The 14,735-nt window shown below is 35.3% G+C and overlaps 1 protein-coding gene across 1 annotated transcript in view; it reads right to left on the reverse strand.

Annotated features, from left to right (window-relative positions):
* The window catches only part of LOC149078471 (glutamate-gated chloride channel-like), a 146,198-nt gene extending 142,312 nt beyond the window's left edge, over nt 1-3,886 (reverse strand). The window contains exon 1 of the mRNA XM_089240585.1: nt 3,571-3,886. The gene's annotated coding sequence lies outside the window, so the exon portion shown is untranslated. The remainder of the gene's footprint in view (nt 1-3,570) is intronic.
* Nucleotides 3,887-14,735: the final 10,849 nt, after the last annotated feature.

Consider the following 14,735-nt stretch of genomic DNA (forward strand, 5'->3'; position numbering starts at 1 on the left):
AAAATATTCATTTATTTTCTTGTCACATTCCTGTAAAATTGATTTAAATTTACAGTAAACAAACAAATCGCATATTTTCCATAAAAAACGTGTAAATGAATATGAATCACGATAATAAGAAATAAAATTAGCATTTACTTATAATCGGTTCTATATAAACAATTTGCGTTATAATATGGCTTGAGAAATTTCATTCTATCTATACAGAAAACTCGATTTATTATATCAAATCCCGAATTTATTTATTTTTAATTCACGCTCATTATAGAAATCAATGCGTGGAAGTGTTTTTTTTATAATCATATATGAATTCTCAGTTCTAAATTTGATTACCCGATACAATGTATGGGAAGTCTAGAAATACGGACATGATTTTGAAAATTATTTTAAAAAACTATTAAATATAGAGACAACTGGCTTGAAAATTTTGAAAGAGAACGTTCCAAAGTTTTCTTTCTATTTACAAACAAAATTCCATGTACGCAAATTTAGTGAAGATATTTAACGGAGAATGTCAAACCAATATAGCATTTCATGCCATGTTTTCTGTAACACGGGTATTACAAAGGATAGAAGAAAAGATAAAAGTAAAATGAATGTAAGTAGAAAAAGACTTCCTTCTCTTTTTAAATGCTTCAAAAAAGTCGTTTGTCTCTACCTCTCTTTAATAGCTTTTTTTAAATATATTTTTTTCAAAACAGGTCGGACTTCCGTACCAAATAGAATTTTATGTTAAGTACAGATAGGAAAAAATAAAAAAATCCACAAATTCAATTAAACAGTTCAATGGCAAAAGCTCAACAAAAATAAAATCAATAAATTATAAAATTTTTTTTTTTACTTCCATTCTTTGTAATAGCCATGTCACAAATAACATGGCAAGAAATACTATATGGGATTGACATCCTCTGCGTCACTAAAAGGTGCGTATGTAGAACTTCTTTACTAAATAGAAAAAACAAAACTTCGAACGTCTTTTTCAAATGCCAAAGTATTTTTCTCTATCTTTAATATATTTTTTTGATGTTTTTTTAAATCATGTCACAATTTCTGGACCAACCTGCCTTTGGTTTCTTATATACATGATACTCCCCATTTAAAGAATAAATAAACGTAAGATCTAAAATTTTTTCGTTTTGGAAAGAAAATACTGTTATACTTGTTAAATTAATATTTTCTTTGCTCAAACTTTGATCTATTAACTATTACTTTGATCTATTAACTATTACTTTGATCTATTAACTATTACTTTGATCTATTAACTATTACTTTGATCTATTAACTATTACTTTGATCTATTAACTATTACTTTGATCTATTAACTATTACTTTGATCTATTAACTATTACTTTGATCTATTAACTATTACTTTGATCTATTAACTATTACTTTGATATATCAACAGTTGTTCTAATATAATTTTTTTAAATATTTTTATAATAAATTTACATTTATATCTAGTGATAGAAAAAATTACAGTGTTTCAAACGTACATAGAGGATTAAAAATATTCTAAACCATATTTCACAGAAATTTTAGCTATCCATTTCTGAATATAAACTATTTGAAATTTATTTTGTTTTCAACTGCATTTATTATATTCATTTTTGTCCCGATTTTCAAAAAGGATACAGATTCATATAGTTTTCTAAGTAAAACAAGATCTACCAATAGTTTTATTTTAAATATAAATTATGTATCAAAACACCTGATTAACTTTTAAGGCATTTTTTCAAACTCAGCGTTTACAAAGCACGTGGTTTTTATTTGCGGTATGAAGTTAGAAAATCCAGTAAATATTTTGAAATTTTTCATAAATTTTTAAAGCTTACGTGTGTAAACTTTTTTCTTGAAATTATTCAAATTTCAAAATTTACACCAAAGGCATTTCACACGGATAACTAAATAACTACACTACTGCATATATTATGATATATACGATGTGTCTCTGTGCAAAGAAAATAACAGTTTTAAAATAAACTAAATTTTTTTTTTTTTACAAATACATCAATTTTTCTAAAAAAAAAAACATGATTGTGTTCAAAATAATTTCAATATTTTATTTTTAAAAATTTGCAAAATGATAAATTATACATAAGATTCAAGTTCTTCGTTTATTGCATAAATAATATTATAAGAAAAACTATGAAAAATTTCATGAAAATACTTCCTAAAAAAATACTTTTTGAGGAATTTAAATTTGCAATTACAGAAATCACAAAAGAAAAAAAAAACACAAATTTTCAAGGAATGCATTCTAAAGTAATTTATTACCTTTCAAAATCATTACTCATTGTATACTAACATAGAAATGATTTTGTTTCTATTGATTACGTGTAAAAATACTATAATAGTTTCGGAATTTGCAAGAGAATTTCTCTTGAGGCACAGCAGAAATCGAAAAAAACCACCTTCAAAACGCCCCTTTTTTTTTAATAAAGTAACCTTTTATTCTGATTTTCCGCAGGTGAAGAGTAGGGATTATAGGATTATAGGGAGAAGTGTTCCATTGAGATATAAAAAATATCTGGACTTGTCAATGCTAAAATAAGAGGCTTTTAAAGAGGCGAGATACTCGTCAATCCACTGTAAATGTTAAATAAGCTAGTAAAAAGATCGATCATTTTTATTGAGTTGGTCATTTGAAAGTAACCAGGCGCTTTTAATGTGTATTTCAGTCCTGTTCAAGTAAGGCTTTACAAAAAGTCTGACAGTCCAAAGCTTGAGACGTCAAATTTCGGCTATAGATGGTCACACCAAAAAATATCTGATTTGTAGTATTTTCTCGTTTAGGTCAAGGCCATGAGCGATTATTTTCTGTCTCTACATGTCTGCTGGGATCAGTCCAACTCCTGACATTTCCTTCCATGATAATTCTATGCGGTTCAATATTCCAACGTTCTTTTCTTGTTAGAAAATGTCAAAACTGTAGAATTTAATTGTGGAAAAATCACGAGATGCCAAAAAAATATTTCTCTCTTATATTCATTGTTTTTCATCCGAAAAAGTTATCGGTATAATTTTCTAATTTTCTATATATTTAGTGCAGAATCTATCCTCAAAAATTTGCGTTCGTTTTTATAAAAAAAAAACCCAAAAATTTATATACATGTGTTTTTCATTTTTCCTCGCATCGATATCTCAAAAATATACAGATTTAAACTGTTAAATGGATAAAAAAATTGCACCGAAATAATTTTTAATTATTTAATAAATATAGTGTGTAATTCTGTTCGTGTCAGACTGGGCGGAAACAGTTCTCCAGGAATTATTACTGATGTACAAATTATAAATATTTGATGTCTTCTTGACCCATTGATTGGAGATTGTGTTATCGACTCCCCGCCCTCTACAAACAAACAAACAAGCAAACATCTTCCAGAGGAATGCCCATAATGTACGCTTACGCATGCATTTCTCACGCACACCACCGCTTGATGTGGATGTAACAACACAGCTAAGTATGTACTAAAGGGTTACGTTACTTCATTATTTCGATTCTGATATTTCGATTGTATATATAAATTTTTATATGTATATATATATATTTGTTTATTATCTCTCACTCACCTCACAGCTCGAGCAGCCGTAATGATAATATCCGAGCGACAGTGTCATGTGTCAGCCATCGGACAACAAGTTCGCGATCCCTCTCTTGTTTTTTACTTCACCTTCTCTCAGTTCTAACATTTCTGCGCGCGAAATGACTGGTGATAGCAGTAACGATGGCTTGGTGGTTAGGTAGCAAAAATCCTTAAGTCCTATACACAGGAAGAAAAAGAAACACCGACGGCGACAACGAAGACGACGTTATACCTTACTAAAAGATAGGGATGTACAAAGTGAGAGAGAGAGAGAGAAAGAGGTGAAGTAGGAATTAGCACTGCAGTCGTCTAGCCCTGGAATCGATTTGGAAATCCCGGAGCCGTAGCGCCCCCTATGTTACCCGCTTTTTGAAAAATATATTTAACACACTCTATTTTTTTTGTGTTTCCATCCCCCACTCCATCTTACTGCTGCTTTGTTTCAAAGAGCAAATGTTTGTATATGTAGTATGTATAAGTAGACGCCGTGAGAAAAACCAAAAAGGAGTCACTTTTTCTTCATTCCTTTTTCTTTCCTTGTAAATTCAGATGTGTCCGACTCCCAATAAATTTTCCGGGACACTCGCTTTTGTTATTTGGGGGAAATTACCTTCAAAACCTTGGACGAATTTTGTATGAAATAGGAAAATGTTCCTCAAATAGGCGGTCTTGATTCCAATGTATAGTACGTGCAGATTTTTCGTAAAAGATAATAATTTAAAACTTGTATTTAGTGTTTTCTACATTACGAGCAGTGCATGTTATCGTTTTTATTTATTTTACAAAAACAAACATATAATACACAAAGACAAACATATGATACACAAATACAAACATATGATACACAAATTTGAACATGTGATACACAATTTTTTTTTCAAACATATGATACACCATACACTAATACCAATGCATATATAATACGCAAATACACAGTCATGTAATACAAACAAACACTTTGTGGCCTCAAGGGACTGAAAAGTTGCAGGACTAGAGGAATTAGTTTATATACAAATGAAAATACAATTCAACGCCACAACAGGCAAAATGCCAAACGAGGTGGCTGATAAAAAGATGCCCATAACAAACATGGATGTCATATATTTCAAAAATACAGCAACCCAATTGAAAGTGGTCATAGTGACGGACTCGCATCACGGGGACCCGAAACCGACCATGGCCCCCGCTCTGTCCCCATAGGGGATGTAAGCTGGTCACCCAGAGGGTTTGGGCCATGGTGGAAGAGCGATGCAATATCCGGAGCACTAAACACCAAAAGACCACCAGCGGATAAGAAGACAAAAAGTTGAGGTTACATGGGCAGGTGCATACGCACGTCGCCAGCAGGCCACGAAGGGGGCCCACAAATAACTATAGACACACATATATAAGATATATAATCATATACAAATACAAATACAACGCCACAACAGGCAAATTGCCCAACGAGGTGGCTGAATTAAGAACATCATGGATCCCCGAGCCATTTTTTGGAGGCCCTACCTACTACTGCTACACCACACATGCACCCCCCCCCCGCGGAACCCCCCCCCCCAACGAATCGGTACATGCGGGAATGTGCGTGTACGTGTAGTGCAACCTGGCGTAAAGTTTGTTTTCTGTGTAATGCTTGTTATGTGTAGTGCTGTCCTCTGCCCCCAGTTTTACTAACTATGAGTGAAGTGTTATGGTTGAATGATTTACCGTTGTAGGACTGTTGCTCTCTGTGGCGAGACTTTTTAACGGGGAGATCGGCTCGCATTTGCGCCTTGAAGTTGGGAACCACAGAAAACCAACTTCAGCCGACCACCACTGTGGGGTTCGAACCCGGATCCTCGCATCACGAGTCCGGCACTATAACCATCACGGGTATAACCAAAATATATATACAAGCATATAAACACTCATATATATATAATATATACAAGACAGGCGACATTGTCCATTGACAGCAACGGGGGGAAGGACAGCAAGGAACTTCATTGTCTATCAGAAGTCGCGCACAAAGACACCGTGAGACAATCCCAAAATATCGCATTTCGTGCCAGACGATCATAGTCTGAGTCTGATGAAGGGTTGTTATCAGCTTGTGTGGGAGCTGAAACATTCGTACTTTGGCACTGTTTCGTGACTGTTATTTTGTCTCATCGCGGGGACCCGGGTTCGAGCCCCACCGTCACCACAGTGGTGGTCGGCTGAAGTTGGTTTTCTGTGGTTCCCAACTTCAAGGCGCAAATGCGAGCCGATCTCCCCGTTAAAAAGTCTCGCCACTGAGAGCAACAGTCCTACAAACAGTACAAATATTCAGTCATTACACTTCACTCACTTCACTTCTGAGATATAGATGGCAGCACGGAAAAATCATACACAACACTAGATACGCACTTAGACTGTTAGGTACACATACTTACACTTCCGGCACTACTCACAAGGTAGTAAATTGCCCATGGCGATAGACCTGAGTTTTGCTCGGCTTGAAAAAAAAAAAAACCCCCAATTGGAAATGCAATTACAAAAAATATATATAGATGATAAAATATTATATATATATACAATGCCCATAAATAATACTCTTATGGTTGTCTTATTTTATTAGTTTATTGAATATAATTTTGTATTGAATATAATTTTGTTTACGGTCAGCCGTACAGGCCGCGGCCTCTTGACGACTTATTATGTACAATTGTATCTTATGACGTATCTTGAACTGGATTAAAAATTGAATTAAATTGAAAATATATATTTATATATTTCTTAGCAGCAACGCTATTATATTTATTAGAAATGTTTTACTGAATTTTTGTGAAAATATTTTTGATTAAAAAGGTTCAGTATTAAATTTCTTATTATGCATCCTTTTGCTTTTAAAAACTATCTTTTTTTTAAATAATTTGGAAGAGTAATTTTACTCCATTCCGAAATTAGAACGGCATTATTTCTAAAAAGAATGTATTTTTTATCAATGAGAAATAAATCTATTAAAAAAACTGCCTAACATTCGAAGGAGTACTTTTACACCTCAACGAAATTTGGAGGAGTAATGTTGAATTTTGAAGCGTGAATCACGCATCTATCATTGACGAACACTGGTTGCGAGGTCCGATTGGAAAATAATTGAATTTCAACAATTAATTATAATATATACATGAGGTTATTTTTACAAATAACCGTTAAACAAATATTGTAATATTTGTGATCCATTACATTTTTTTGAATGCACTAAATTTCTTTAATCGTAATCGCAGAATATATTTTTTTTATTTGGATACTCAAGTATAAATATATAAATGAAACCCTACTCATACACAAATGAATAGGTTCATACATAGGAACCCATTTTGACGGTTGTCCCATAGTCGGGTCCGATTACGGTTGTCCTTCCTTCTCCAACTACAGTTGAACCCCGTTGTAGTGCCAACCCCGCTTAGTGCCGCAAATCTTCAGTGAACAAATGTTCCGTATAGGGAAACAATGGAAAAAAAACTATTTTAGCTCCAACTCTTTATAATGCCAAATATTCTTTGGATGTCTACAAAGTCAATGCATCATTTCCAAGAATTTCAACAACATTTCTTCTACCATCACTTTGCTTTTTTTTTTCAAAAGAAGTTGAGGGTTTATCCTTTTCATTCCACTGTTATTATCGGTCAGCATAACAATAGTTTAGAGCAAATGATTTAATGAATAAAGAATGGCATGGTAAGGATGTCTTAGAAATCACGCTGAATACCTGAAGGTGGGAAGGGACCGAAACAATCAACTTATTCAAAGAAACGGATTTATTGATACGACGCGTACAATGAACGTACTACAGCGGTTTATTCAAGGTTGCCAAGAAAAAATTTTCTACAGTGTTTGTCTTTACTCGCTGTCATTACATTTCGAGTGCTATCATCTCAATGGATTTACTCCATTCAAATCATGTCGGAAAGAGTTGTTCTTTCAATATCTGAGAAACGGGAAATTTGTGACTATGTATATAAAACCAATGCGGACTAGATAAAGCAATGACTCTATTATTTTCCTTTATTTATTTTGTTTTTGTACTTATAAAATGCGTCGCTAAATTTATGCAGAATTAAAATATTTTGAAAAGTAAGCGTGTGTTTTTCCTGTTAATTTTCCTTAATTCTAACTAAGCCTTATTAATCAAAAAAAAAATCTAAGAATTAGTTGGTATACAGCGAATTAATTGACGTGGTACTTCAAAGTACCACATTGTTAGTACCACAGTTGCACATAGTTGTACCACATTGCATTCTACTACGCTAGCAATAAAAATAAAAAATACAAATTCAGATATGTTGAATGATATTTGCAGGAATATTTATTCATTTCAACACGACTTCAAACATACTTTGTTCCATTTGACATTTGTAAGGGGACACTTTGTCCGCACTGTAGTATACAAAAGCGTACACTTTTACGAAGGTGGGGGGGGGGGGAGGGGACATCTAAATTAATTTTATTAATTAAGCTATTAATTACACTGTTTTTTTGGTCGCAAATAAATACCAACGGTGGTACTAAAACAGCAACAATTTCGAAACTGTATCAAGAACACTATATATATGGCTATGCGCTATGATGATGGTCTGCCTCCCAATATAACGATAATCCCTATTCAGGGCTGGCGCAAGGCAGGAGGCGGCATTTTTTATGGCAGATTTATTATGACGCAGTGCGTCTTAACGCATGGGCCCCACTCGGTCACGGCCCGGGGACCTCAAGAGAAGAAAAGTCTCAAGAAAACCATAAGTAATTGCATTTTTCGGGAATTTCCCTGGTAGGCCCTCGGAAAAATCACTTGGCCCGGGGGCCCATGATGCTCTTAAGACGGCCCTGTTATGACGATCACAGATTTATTATTTTCACTCCTGGAAATTTTCACCAATGAAAATATTTTTGAAGGGAAAGCACGAGTGGATAAATAAGCACAGGTAAATGCAATACCTTTCAGTGTTGAAATGCTATTTAACTCTGCTTTCAAATGCTTAATTCATCACAACACGCCTCCTTTCTCGCACTTTCAAAAGCTGCCACCGATCTCTAGAGCTGTTTATCAACCGCCGGTCCGCGGCCCGGAACCTGACATCAATCAAACCGGGCCGCCAGTGATTCATCGTTTCATTTCGCCCCATTTATTTCTCATTAGTCGTGTTTATAAGCTGGTCATTCCCACTCAAATAAAGAATTCAACCGGGCCACGAACTTCCGAAGGTTGAGAACGACTGCTCTAGAGAAGCTGGTTCCTGAAAAAAATTAGGTTACCTCCCTCATTTCTGTTAAGGTTCTTTTCACTTTTTGAGGCCGTTCAAGTATTACGTCAGCGAATTTTTAGCCATTTTTGACCCCCTTCCATTCTTGTCAACAAAAATCAGCAAAACGGACCCCGCCCCCAACGTCAGCAAAAAACTGATTTTTTTAATGCAAAAAATATTTAAAAAAAAAATTAAAATTACGAAAGAAGATACTTTTTATATGTTATTATATATATATATATATATATATATATATATATATAATTTTCTGTCAATTTCAATGGTATTTGAAGACTAAGAGCTCAAATTTAATTTTTAATAAATTCATTGTGACCCACCCTCTAAGCCATGTATGGTAAACCCTTGTCCCGCGGACCGAATGTGGCCCTGGGGATTAACTGCTGTGGCCTTTTGCCCCTCAAACCTTTTTTTTTTTTAAATGAACTAAGCGGCACATTTACAGATCGCTCAAGTGATGTTACAGATCGCTAAAAATGGAATTGACCGGTAGTGATTAACATTTCCATCATTTCCAGCATTTTACAAAAATTTGATGAAATTTATTTATAGTAATATTTATCTATACTATGCTGTGGAACATTATTAATAAAAATACAAGGCATTTTCAATCATAACTTCAGTATGATTAACCATTATTGCTTGTTCTACGACAATTAAAATTCCTTTCTAAAATTTGTAACCAAGATATTCTTTGGTCTTAGCTGTGCTAATTTCTGTTCAGCTGGGTAGTTGGATGCTGAGCTGATAATATCCACTTCTGAAGCCTCTTGCTTCTCAAAGTACTTTTTGGCCAGTTTCTTTATATATTTGTACAAGGATGGAATTTGAAGATCAGCGTGCAGGTCGGTTAGTCTGAAATATTTTGGAGCCCCTGTGAATCTCCTGAGAATATAATTTTGATGTTTCTGGAGGTTGTAAATATTGCTTTTCTGAGCGAAAGCCCAAGCCGGTGCACCATATGTAAGAACAGGTCTGATAATTTGTTCATACATAATTTTCTTGTTCTTTAGTGATACATGTCACTTTGGGTAGCAATAACGGAGGAGACTTTCCATTGCAATTTGGGATTTTTTTATCACTTGCTCGACATGATATTTGAAATTTAGGCGAGTGTCTATGTATACTCCTAAGTACTTAGTCACTATGCTGTGGACATCCTTGATTGGGTCAATCGCTTGATGATCAATAAACAAGTAAGAATTTTGTGGAATCTCTTTATTTGTCAGCCACATAAAAACACACTTTGAAACATCTATTTGGCTCTATTTACTAAATTCCAGTATTCCACTTCTTCCATCAGCTCCTGGAGGTTGCTAAGAGCCTTAGAAGCTATCCTATCTGTGCATATCATTATAAGGACATCGTCAGCATATAAAGATAAAATTCCTTTAGCCACCTGCGGATAATCATTCATAAAAATATTGTGTAATATAGGTCCTGAGTTTGATCCTTGATTGATTCCTGCCTTAATGCACTTTTTGGAAGAACATGCTTCTCCTATTTTGACCTGAAATGTTCTGAAAAGTAAGTATGATCGCAAAAATTTTATGATTATCGAGGGATAACCTCTGTTGATCATCTTCAGTAGGAGCTTCTCGTGTCAAATGCAATCGAATGCCTTGTTATAATCTAAAAAAGCTCCTACAGCATAGTCTTTGTATAGTTTTTAGCCTCTTGAAGACATTCCACAACCCTCACGAGTTGATTTGTTGTGCCATGACCTCTTTTAAAACCAAACTGCTCGGCTCTGGCTAGATTGTGATCTATAAATTTAATCAATCTTGCTGCAAATACCATTTCGAATAATTTAGACCAGTGATTCCCAACGTGGGCGTTAACGCCCTCTTGGGGGCGATGGAATGTTCCAGGGGGACGGTAGAAGCTACGGGTATAACATAGGATCCTATAGGTTAGATTGTGCGTCGGGGGAAAAAACTTCTGAAGAAGAGGGCGATGGGACAAAAAAGGTTGTTAAACTATGATTTAGACCAGTGATTCCCAACGTGGGCGTTAACGCCCCCTAGGGGGCGGTAGAAGCTACGGGCATAACACAGGATCCTATGGATTGGATTGCGATGGGGGGCGTTGGGAGAAAAAAATTTCTGAAGAAGGAGGCGATGGGACAAAAAAGGTTGTTAAACTATGATTTAGACCAGTGATTCCCGACGTGGGCGTTAACGCCCCCTAGGGGGCGGTAGAAGCTACGGGCATAACACAGGATCCTATGGATTGGATTGCGATGGGGGGCGTTGGGAGAAAAAAATTTCTGAAGAAGGAGGCGATGGGACAAAAAAGGTTGTTAAACTATGATTTAGACCAGTGATTCCCGACGTGGGCGTTAACGCCCCCTAAGGGGCGGTAGAAGCTACGGGCATAACACAGGATCCTATGGATTGGATTGCGATGGGGGGCGTTGGGAGAAAAAAATTTCTGAAGGAGGCGATGGGACAAAAAAGGTTGGGAAACTATGATTTAGACAGATCTGGATCACTCTTTACTATATATATATTATTACTTTCACTTTTTTTTTATTACAATTTTAAAATTTCATTTAAAACTTGATGATTCAATTGATATTATTGCTTATAAAATATTAATTGATATCGCATCGTGTTGTTTTTGTCATGAAGCAAATTAATGATGCTAATTTCAATTGAAGAATAAAAACAGTTTTATTTGATAGATGGCGGAAGGCGTTCTAGTTCATTGTGTGCGCGTCTGAGCGGTGGGAACGATGACGAGTTCAAACCGGCAAGAACCCCAGGGATTGATCTTAAGAGGAAATATGATCTTCGACAACGTCGGCGTCAACAGAAGTAACCAATAGATGGAAAACCGAAGCAAGTTCACCTGCAAGGAGATAAATCTCAAGTCATTGATAGCAAGAACGAATTAAGTGTGATTTACTCGGCTATAATGAATTGTGCTGATTTTAGTTCAGCCGGTGACGATTCCGGTAACGATTTGCGGCTTAGACGACGACGATCTGCGACTAATTTACCGTGATTCGAAATTTTATATTCCAAGATTATCAGCAACCATTCGATCAATTGACGATTACTAGATTCTTATGGGATGGACGGCTATACACCACCATCTTATAGTCCCGTTTATAATTTTGATTGCCATCGGCGTTGTGATTTTTATATTTTATTTATCTGTTATATGACTTCAGGTTGACGTCATTTTTTATGTAATTCATTTTATGTTTTTGCTGCCTTCGTCTGAGGTGGACATGTTACGTTGTTTTTAATAGATCTTTTCGGATACACCCATCCTTCGGGAACGCTTCGATATCTCTCCGAGATGTGGAGCGTTCCGGTCTTCAAAGGTCAAAGTTCATTGATGTTTCTCGCATGGGATACAAGGAAATTCTAAATTCATGGGACAAAATTTATGAGCGGGATATAAGGCACCTAAACAAGTATTTTTGATCATAGAATTCGCGGTCGAATAAGAGCAAATGCAGTGGAGGGTGTGTGTGCATAGTCTGTGCAACAGAACTCCACTAAAAACAAGTTTCATATTTTTCCGACAGATTTGCTGCGATATGTACCATCCGAGAGTACACAATCAACTTCGGATTTGATTGGAGTTTTTTTTTTTTTTTTTTGGTGCAAGGATCATCAAGGTTATGCTGCGCCAAATAATGACGAAGTCGTACAATATCTTGTGGTAGAATTTGCGTTACCCAAAATGCACCATGAGAAGACCTACCACATTACAACACCGTGCAAACTGGTCACGAGCATTGACGTACGCAAGATCGACTTTTACAGGGGGCACATAGGGTTTGTGGGGAGCACAAGAGAAATTTTGAACTATAACCTTCAAAAAGCATTTTAAATTAACAGAAATTGATATAGATAACATATAGTATATAAAGATTTTTTCTTTCGATATTTTAATTTTTTACTGAAATATTTGATGATATTTTTCGTTTTTGATCGTCTTGGGGAGGGCAAAGCCGTCCCTACGTACGCCCCTAGTCACAAACGTATGAACTTTAAGCCACTTCGCTAGAATATTTCGCAGCAACGTATAAATAAAAAGGCAGGAAAAACTTATCTTCATGCTACGCGTGTGTAGGCAACATAACGTGGAAAATCACAATTTCAAAACTAGGAAATGACGAAAGTGATTGTTCGATCAATAAATAACTTGTGCCTTTGGGTTTAGAATATATAAAATTTTCACATCCTGTCATAAAATTGCGCAAAACCACATTTGCGATACTTTTTTGATTATAATTTTTCTTCAAATTATTTGTAGTAAATTTTATGTAGAATTTCAATGCGTTATATGATATTTATGTGTTAAATAGTTTAGTTAACCCTTTAAAGGGCAGACATTTTCCCAAAACCCATTTGAAAAATGTAAACAGGCTCTCCCGCTATGGGAACCACCCCTCATCCCTTCAAAGAAGAGATACATTATGATATATTTAGTCTCAACAGGACTTTTTTTTTTCTTTGGGAAATTCTCTTGCGACATCTTAATAATAATCACCTAAACGGTTGAATCTTAAATAATCACCAATTTTATTTTCGAAAGGAATAGTGACAACACTTCGGGAACTACTGTATGTATGTAATAGAGAGAGGTGAAGAAACAAAACTCTTTTCAGATAGTCGTATCTTAATGGCGGCAAAATATTATTCGCCTCAGGCAGCAGAATTTCTAGGACCGACCGTGTCCCTATTACGGATTCATTTATTTTAGTTCTAAAAGACCGCACATTTTTCTTTTCTAATTGAATCGCCAAGTTTAAGAAAAGGGGGGATCGTGCCTCATTTTTTTCGATTTTTATGTTTTGATCGATTCGTGTAATAGAGACGCCAAAGCGTCGTTTTATGGTTAGAAATTAAATGTTTTCATTAATGCTTCATTAAATATATTCCACAGACACTATAATTAATTTTTTTTACTGAAAACGAACTATTGGAGGAAGACACGCTTTTCCCCTGTCCTAAAAACTTGAAAAACTGATACATGACCCCCGTTTTGCATTTAACGACTCAATTATAATTGAATTTGAGTTTATCATTGTTCATATATGGAATCTGCATCATGCCCGTAGCCAGAAATATCGTTCGAATGGGAACCATTTTCATTTCGGGGAGACCAAAGTGATAGAGCAATAGATTGTCATCCTTTTCTATGATTTCGGGTCATTTTCTCATATTTTGAGGGGAGGGGGAGACCCTAAATCCCCCCTCCCCCCCCCCCCGCTATGGCCTTGATCTACACATCCCACCATATACTCCCCTCTGTATTACGCCCTGCAAAGTTGCAACTATAACTACTTATAATGATAACCACGCGAAAGTGAATTTTTATTCATAAATCTTCGACATATTTAAAAAATCAAGTTGCCCTACACTTTTTCTGTGATCTGGTAACCGTGAAGTAGTTATACAGCTTTCATACTTCAAAATCCCCAACAACGTAAAGGGTATTACAGGGATCAAAAGTTAGCGGTACTTTGAAGTACCGCCAGAACGGAAAGGGTTAAACGCTATTTTTGAAAACAAAATAAACTTGGGTTTTAAAAGAATTGAGAGAGATTAGGTATGTTTTAAATATACCAAAGAGTTGCTTCAACATTTTCAAGACTTTTCATATCGAATTTCTCTAATAAATCACGTCCTGCTAGAAATGAGAAATGACACACTCTCACAAACAAACAGAATTTCAAAACAGTCACGAATTTCTTCGCAGAATCCGATACAATTTTATCCATGTCTTCATCAATGTGACTTCTTACCGAACATTAGTTATATGCGCTGACATAAATTTGCGCTCTCTCTGTGTCTCTCCTTCTTGGTGGAATTTTTGTTTTTCTTCGCTGAGGGGCAGTAAATAAATC

This window comes from Pholcus phalangioides, unplaced genomic scaffold (genome assembly GCF_987345545.1).
Source record: "Pholcus phalangioides strain wild (caught in Gottingen) unplaced genomic scaffold, Ppha-v1.0 ptg000013l_1, whole genome shotgun sequence".
Taxonomy (NCBI): Eukaryota; Metazoa; Arthropoda; class Arachnida; order Araneae; family Pholcidae; genus Pholcus; species Pholcus phalangioides.